General features: G+C 38.1%; 1 protein-coding gene across 1 annotated transcript in view; it reads right to left on the reverse strand.

Moving 5' to 3' along the window:
- Positions 1–7,751, reverse strand: part of ptprdb (protein tyrosine phosphatase receptor type Db) — an 86,015-nt gene extending 78,264 nt beyond the window's left edge. Inside the window, exons 1-2 of the mRNA XM_056256840.1 lie at positions 7,690–7,751; positions 3,496–3,535 (exon numbers count right to left, since the gene is read on the reverse strand). The gene's annotated coding sequence lies outside the window, so the exon portion shown is untranslated. The remainder of the gene's footprint in view (positions 1–3,495; positions 3,536–7,689) is intronic.
- Between the last annotated feature and the right edge of the window lie 879 nt (positions 7,752–8,630).

Here is an 8,630-nt window from a genome sequence, read left to right on the forward strand (position 1 = left end):
GAAAGATAAGAATGGGTAACAGAAACTACTATCATCTGTGATCTGTATTCTCCGGTGAACTGTTGATTATAGATTATTCAGCGTTCTCCGACACTGATTTTGTGTTTTAGATGCTCATACGATTTCTCTAAAATGGTTGGTGCTCTGTAATCCTCACACTAATCTGATTTCTTGTGTGTGAGCACGTGAAAAAGAAAGAGAGAAAAATCAACCCAACCCATCCCCCAGATATTCATCCTTCCTATCTTTTTCTAACACACACACAAACAAACTCATACACACAAAGACACATGTTGTGTGCATGACCAGTGTCTATTTTCTTTCTGAGCCGATTATGAGTCATTCTCATACTGATCAACTCCAGCTGACCTTATACTGTACTGTATCCATTTAATTAAAATGAAAAAACAACAAATTGAACAGACTTGCAAAAGAAACACAAACACACACAAAGGGCTGTTAGTCACAGTTCATCTATGTGTGAGCCTAATCTATTTTCATGTTCAGCTGAAGTGACAATAATCAGATAATTTACTTATATCCACACTATTGCACACCTAAAACCCCCCACACATTTTCTCTCTCTCTCTCTCTCTCTCTCTCTCTCTCTCTCTCTCTCTCTCTCTCTCTCTCTCTCTCTCTCTCTCTCTCTCTCTCTCTCTCTCTCTCTCTCTCTCTCTCTCTCTCTCTCTCTCTCTCTCTCTCTCTCTCTCTCTCTCTCTCTCTCTCTCTCATTGAGTGATTGCATGTGCACAAGTAAGGATCAACATTATGAATTAAGTTCACCCTCAGAGTTCAATAATCTCTCTCAAATTCAAAGATATATCTTGTCTTTATGAGTAAGATGTAATTTCTTATATTCTCATATTCCATCTAAGAGCCTCAGTTGTGTGTGAGTTCAGAAATTTCTCCAGTCTTACACTGACCTTTATTTGCACAATATAGTCACACTGGTCATTTTTTATGGATATATGAAGTCAGTTCCCCTCAAGTTAACCATCATATTAAACTACACACTATAAACATGTCCTACATTTGACAACCAGAAAGTGTCCACAAATTTGTAATCTTTATTTTGAACTAAATATTTATAACTTCATATCCTGAAAACTAACAAACACGTTTTTGTGAAATGTTTTGATTGAATTGACTGCTTGAGCTACAATGTATTTCTTTAAAATAAATGCTACTTTGATATTTTCATACTGTAATAATGCAAAGACAAAGCAGCCATTACTTTAGCAGCCATTAGTCTTCAGTGTCACATGATCCTTCAGAAATAATTCTATTATGCTGATTTGGTGCTCAAGAATAATTCCTTTTATTATACATTTTGAAAACAGTTGTGCTGATTAATATTTTTGTGGTGATACGTGAAACTAGCCTGACTACGTCAGACTTCCTACTTCCGCTAATTTCATTTCGCTCCTGTAGTCAGTCTGAGATGGCAGCCTATCTTTCTGTTTTCCACCGGCCTGAAAACAGCCTGGCCAATCAACGAACAGAGGGCGGGCTGAAAGCCGTGACGTAGTCGGTAAGCGCCGTGTTTAAGATTAGGGGTGTTTCTCAAAACCAAGAATGCAAAGAACGGACTTGTGTTCTTGGGGAGAACGCTCTTGCTAGTTGTTCTTGGAAGAATGAACTCACAAGGTGACGAGCACACAGAACGCTGCTGACAGTTTGAGACGATGTGTTCTTGCTGGTATTGCGCAATAATACACCCGCACAGACACCGTCTGCAGTACCCAAACATAACGAGAATTATTGACGATAACAGCCAGGCTGCAATGGTCTCTTGGCTGTGGGGAAAAACGAGTCTGTGAGCAAACTGGCCGGTTGGCTCGATAGCTAACGTTACACCCGCAGGCGCTTATGGAGATTCTCACTTCCGAAAACGTTTGAGCACATTTTCGATTAGCCATACATTTTCGTAAAATGCCAATATTTGAAATCTACACAGTTGATTTCTCGCATCAAATGTTCTCAGAAGTGAATTTAGTGATGAAATAGTGTACGTAATTGTAGAAAAACGAAATACTGTATTGACCTGCCTCTCCTTCCTCGAATGCCGAATTGAATGCTGGGATATTTCTGCCGTCAAGTTCACACAAGTTACCAACCGATGCATCCTCGGTAAAATGGGCGTGTCAAGAACACATCCGGGATTTTTAACTGTTCTTGCCAAAATGCAAACTTGTGTATTGGGACAGTACTTGGGCCACAAAAGATGACGTTTCACAAGAACACAAGGACACAAGTACAGACAAGAACACAGATTGAGAAAGGCCCTTTGTCAGGGAAATCGGAAACGACCGCTGATATGGAGACGCGGATGCAATTCGCTCTGTTGTGGAGAATATTCCCGGCATTAGCAAACTGAAGCCCGAACACGAAGAGTGTGTATTAAAGAGGTGATGTTGTGGCCCTACTCCCTTTGGGAAAAGTTTAATTTATCAACTATTACCGATCGTCAGCGAGAAACTGGGGAGCCTTTTGACAGGTCAGTGTCTCTTTTCTTTTCCAGGTCTTAAATACCGTAAAACTTCAAATAATAGCCCGGGCTTTTATTTGCCCAAATCGTCGAACTGCACCGGCTTGTACTTGAGATAGGCGTCTAACTTATATGAGACAGGCCTTTATAGTTGAGATGTTGTTCATTGAGATGTTGTTCCTAGAGTCTATAATCTCTAAAAATCTCCAAATGCTCCACGTGAAACCGCGGTCTTCCGACCTCTTACTATCTTGTCGATTGATTTTTATGAATATGCGCGAGGGAGAGAGAGCAAGACAGCGCTCGTGTTGTTTGTAGACGTGGGAGTGCGCGCGCGCGGCCGGGGGTCGGTCTCTCTCTCTCTCTCTCTCTCTCTCTCTCTCTCTCTCTCTCTCTCTCTCTCTCTCTCTCTCTCTCTAAAATAGAAACCTTTTCTAACATTATAAATTTCTTTTCTTTCACTTTTGATCAGTTTAATGTGTCCTTGCTGAAAAAAGTTTTTCTAAAATGTAGACTCAATTTTAATTTCTTTTGTTTAACTGTTTTGTTAAATCAATATCACACTTGCAATCAATCACGCTGTTGTTAAGTACAGTAACACTTGTGGCCAATATAATATAATATGCAGCCATATTTGACCTTTCTCACCTGTGCAAAATTTTAGAGCATGTGCATTACTTTTCAGGTCAAATCTCCAACTAATTTCCATTTTGTTGTAGGTTTGTCTGACTCTAGTTACAGTATATGCACCCCAATAGACTGAAGTGGGCAGTGCTTATTAGGCCTACTCCTGAGGCAAAAATGATCTAGCCAGTCTACTTCATCCTTTGACACAACATGTCAAAGGATGAACTGTTCCACTTCCTACCAAGAAATCAGGCACAAAAATGGCTGAGAGAGACACGGTTGGATACATAATATGTACGATTTATATAATACAGAACAACAAACTGCAAACCAAGCCTGGATTAACTGGTGTTGTGTTGAGCTTGGGGTGTTCTTACCTTTTAATATCCCACATGCTGCAGGTCAGAGTTACGAAAGCTGATATGAGACAAAAAGAAGAAACATATTTTTATTTCTTTTGGCTTTTAAAATGTTAAAATATCAGCCTCCAGAGGAGGGCAGCAGCAGTCTCACAGCATGCGATAATGCCTTAAAATCCACAGTAAAAGTTGTGCCAACAAACAGAAGAGGACGAGGTGCTGAGTCTGCTCTCTCTAATGGTTTATTTGCACCGTCTATTTATAGATGGGCAATGTGGAATATACTATATTCATCTATCACTTTAATGCACTACCAGATTCATAAGTACCACCTCTAATAAAGAGATAGAGAGAAAGGAGAGTGAGAAAAAGAAAGGGATAGTTATTGAGCGACTGAAAGGAGAGGGGGAAAACGATCTAATGCATCTAATGCAGCTCCAGTTTAGCACATTAAAACAGTCAGACGCGAACATACACACACACACACACACACACACTAGAGAGGCCAGAAAGAGAGAGATGAGGAGTGAATCAAGAAGTGAAAGAAAATAATTGGAGAGAGGGAGTAAGATTGAAAGAAAGAGAGCAACAAGGAAGAGAGAGAGACAAGAGCGAGAAAGAAAACCAACACAGGAAGAGAGAGAGACAGAGAGTGAGAGATGAGGTAAGTAAGTATTTTTAGTGGATTACATCTTCAGTGTCAAAAAAGAGTTGGATGCATCTGTGAGTAGCTCTCAATAATGCAGCAGTGTATGCACTATAAAACACACACGCACTCTTAACGCGCTAAATCCGCTGAGGTTTTATGGTCATATACAGTATTCATGTGCGCGTTATTTGCTGCAAGGCTTTGACAGCAGCTGGTCAGAAAGAAGCTACTTCAGGAACAACTGTGTGAGAACACAGGAAGAGGGAAACAGGGATGTGGGGAATACAGAGAGGCATTTGTCCTTGCACATGTAAAAAGGGGAGCAGTCTAAAGCTCCTAAGACTGGCTCTGTTCCAAATCCTAATGAGCTACCTTCTAAGGCGGCATTTTAAGACATCATACAAACATGTGAAGGCTGTTCCACATGGCTGTGCTCCTTCTGATATAGCTAGTTTAGGCTAAATTTGGAAGTGCATTATTCACAGAGAATGGTACCACACAATGCACTGCAAAGAGCTTAGCTGCAAATGTATCCAAGTTGGTGAATAATGTAAGAGAAATGTTGATTTATAAGCATAATGCTTTTTCTTTTTTTTCAGCATCATTACTCCAGTCTTCAGTGCCACAAGATCCTTCAGAAATCATTCTAATATGCTGATTTGGTGATATATTTTTATCATTGTGTTGAAACAGTTGTTATGTTTAATTTTTTGATGTTGTGTAAATCGTGATACATTTTATCCAGGTTCTTTGATGAATAGAAAGCTCAAACAAACATTATTTATTTGACATAACTTATAATGCATTTACTTTCACTTTTGATCAATTTAATGCATCTTTTCTTAAAAGTATTTATTTATATTTTCCTTTTTACTTATTACACTGCCCGGCCCAACAATTTTTTTTAAAATTTTAATTTAATTTAAATTTAAATAGGAAAATACTTAAGAGTCTATACTGGAACATTATTGCAGTGATTATTATGTTTCTAGTATGTTATATGTTTGGCAACAGTTCTTCTAACCCTAATTAATGAAGTGTGTAGCTTTTCATTTCTTAAACAGCCATGTAGGAAAACACATCATGGCCATATTCCAGGACGACAATGTCCAGATTCAAATTGTGAAAGAATGGTTGAGAGGGAGCTAAAGAATCATTTTCACACATGAATTGGCACCTCCAGTCCAGACCTTAAATTCATTGTAAGTATTTGGGATGTGCTGAAGGAGACTTTACAGAGTGCTTGACTCTTGCATTGCCAATACAAGATCTTGACCAAAAAATGTATGCACCTTTTGATGGAAATAACATCACAACATTTAATTTGAGCCTGATGAATCTTGGCTTTGTCGTCCTGGAATATGGCCATGATGTGTTTTCCTACATGGTTGTTTAAGAAATGAAAAGCTACACACTTCATCAATTAGGGTTAGAAGAACTGTTTCCCAGCATATAACTTGCTAGAAACATAATAATCACAGCAATAATAAACTATTCTTAAGTATTTGCCTATTTAAATCCAAACAGTGTTAAAGGAACACTACACCGTTTTTTGAAATAGGGCTTATTCACATTCTTTCCTACATTTAGATAGGTGTGCAAATGCATTTTTGTCTCAGTGCATGCATTGTTTTAGTTTGACAGGGTCGGCGCTAGCTTAGCACAATGAATGGAATCCTTTGTTGCCAGCTAGCATGTCCTGAGTAAAAGTGATAAAAAAAAATATAAAAATAACCCCACGTAATTACTTCTTGTGGCCTACGTAATTACTTCTTGTGGCCTGCGTATTCACAACGAGTGCAAATAGCGATGCAGATTAACACTAGGCGATTTCCTAGGCAGATATTGACTTGGGACTATATTAGGGGGAAGCACAGGCGAAGCACTGCTGCTTAGGCGAAGCACTGCTACTTGGGATTTCATGTGTTGCGTGATATCTCTGCGCCCAAGTAGCAGTGCTTCGCCTAAGCAGCAGTGCTTCACCTCAGTGTTAAAATACTTTAATAAGCTTATAAGATAATTATATATAGAAATTTGTAGATTGATTTGGGGCAGAGTTATCTTTTTTACTGACCAATAGGCTATAGAAGATTGTCGGCAAACAATTATTTAAAAACAAAAATTTGTATACTTTAGCTTAAAAAAATGGTACCATTGTATCTACTATTTGTGTGGGCATAGTATAATGTTGTTAGCTTAGCAACATACTAAAGTCAAACTGTATATATATTGTATCCAAAAGAGCGGGTGAAGGGTTACTGCGCGTTCTGTCTTAATTCCAATTTACTTTTATCTAACTCCATTTTATCGCGACCTCGAATTTTGGTTGAATTGGTTATTGGTTAATAGACATTTGATTATTCTAACTCTTTACTCTTATTGAACTCGTTCATTTGGATACCAATGTCGCTTAGGGTCTCGAGCCGGCCGTTTAAAGCGGATCCCACGATCACAAACTCGCCAGTCTTGGTCACTGGACAGAGGTAATTGACTATACTGTTTAGAGGGCCACTCCCATGCTTACACTCTCTAAAAGTATTTTGTTTAGTCCCCATTGATCTGTATAAACTTGAACTAAAGTAACACTATCTTTAGTCAGAGGTCATGACCACTACTACAGATATAAGCTGACCAATATTACTTTTTCCTGATAGCTAGAGTAATTTTACAATAAACAGAGGTAAGGCTCATCCTATTTAGGTTGGCCGCAACATTGTGTTGTCCTAAACAGAAATTCCCTCTATTAGCCTTTACAGTCTAAGTTCACTTGAACCAGTGCCAAATTTGTGCCGGATCACTAAAATCTCAGTTGGCGCGCCCTATGATCCACTCAAAGCTGGAATCTTGTCCGCAGATTTGTGGTAACAATGGATGCAATGTAATCTACTAGAGTAAATAATTTCAGAGTAAGTCTATCTTGAAATAAAATGAAATGTAACTTTGTATTATTATTAGTCAGGTAAATGTATCATGCCAATGACATAATCAATTCAAAGAAAATCAATACAATAACATCAAATGCTCAGAAATAATGAGTAAAAGATGCATACCTGACATTAGAAAAATACATAATGCAGAGTGTGTGGAGGATAGTCAGCATTATGGGCTGACATTATCACGCTCGAGCCCTTTGCAGCGTTTCTTTAAATACTCGGACCAAGACAAAACATCGCCCAAAGTGAGACAGACACTTACAATAGGAATTTGCATTTATCAGGGTCCCAGATCTGGGTAGTTTGCAGATCTAGACCCTGTGAAAGGAGCACACCCACCACAGTAAGCAAATTATCTCTAAACTCTTAAAACCTTTACAGAGAGTAACCCTCTCTTGGTCTAGATAGTCCAGCATCAGTCTTACAATATATAAAACAATTGTAGGTCGGGTCACTTGTGTGTTTTACGAGCTGCTGCTGCCACCTAAAGAGTTCCGAATCAGTCGCTTATTACTTAGACGGCTATAAGCTCACTAGGTTTTGGACAGAGCCTGTGTGTGTGTGTGTGTGTGTGTGTGTGTGTGTGTGTGTGTGTGTGTGTGTGTGAATGTGATAATGCAAACAACTTACATGTGCTAAAATGAGTTTAAACTGAGTCTAAACTCAGATGTCTCTCGTTGGGTGAAAGAAGGACAGACTCCACAGGACTCTCCTGAAAGATGAAAAACTCATTAAACACTCAACACGCAGCCCTTTTAAATCCTTCTCTCTCAAACATCCACACACTCACTGAAAGCACCAGTTGGGATTTGACTGTTTTATGATTTTTTCAGTCTAGTTTGGAAACGGCTGACTCAGGTGTTCTAGCACTAAAGCTCTGAGATCAACAGACATCTGTCAGAATATGAGGATCTTACTGTGAGCTTGTCACTTTAGCCAGATGGAGGGAAAATTTGCCTATTATTAGACTTTTTGTATTAAGATATACTCTGCATGACAGAAAATGGACCTATATAATCCAGTGTATATGTACCATTTAAAAGTTTGGGGTCAGTAAGATTCTTTTAAAATAAATTAATACTTTTATTCAGCAAGAATGCATTAAATTGATCAAAAGGGGCAGTAAAAAATAATTTATAAGGATACAAAACATTTCTGTTTGAAACAAATGCTGTTCTTTTGAACTTTCTATATTTATGCAAGAATCCTGAAACCATGCATTACATTTTTTTTTTTTAAGAAAATAATAAATGTTTCTTAAGCACCAAATCAGCATGATAAAATGATTTCTGAAGGATCAGGTGACGACAGGTGACAATTGCTGCGGTAAATTTAGCTTTGCCATCAAACATATTTATATTTTAACGTATAGTAAAATAGAAAAGAGTTATTTAACATTGTAATAATATTTAATTATGTATTACTACAAACAAATGTAGCCTTGGTGAGCATATGAGACTTTTTAAAAAACATTAAAAAAAACCTTTCTGACCCCAAATATTTGAACAATAGTGTATGTGCATTTTTAACGTGTTTTTGGCATATGGTGCACTGCAAAAAAAACAACAATC

This window comes from Rhinichthys klamathensis, unplaced genomic scaffold (assembly GCF_029890125.1).
Source record: "Rhinichthys klamathensis goyatoka isolate OS25496 unplaced genomic scaffold, OSU_Roscu_1.1 h1tg000133l_1, whole genome shotgun sequence".
Classification (NCBI taxonomy): Eukaryota; Metazoa; Chordata; class Actinopteri; order Cypriniformes; family Leuciscidae; genus Rhinichthys; species Rhinichthys klamathensis.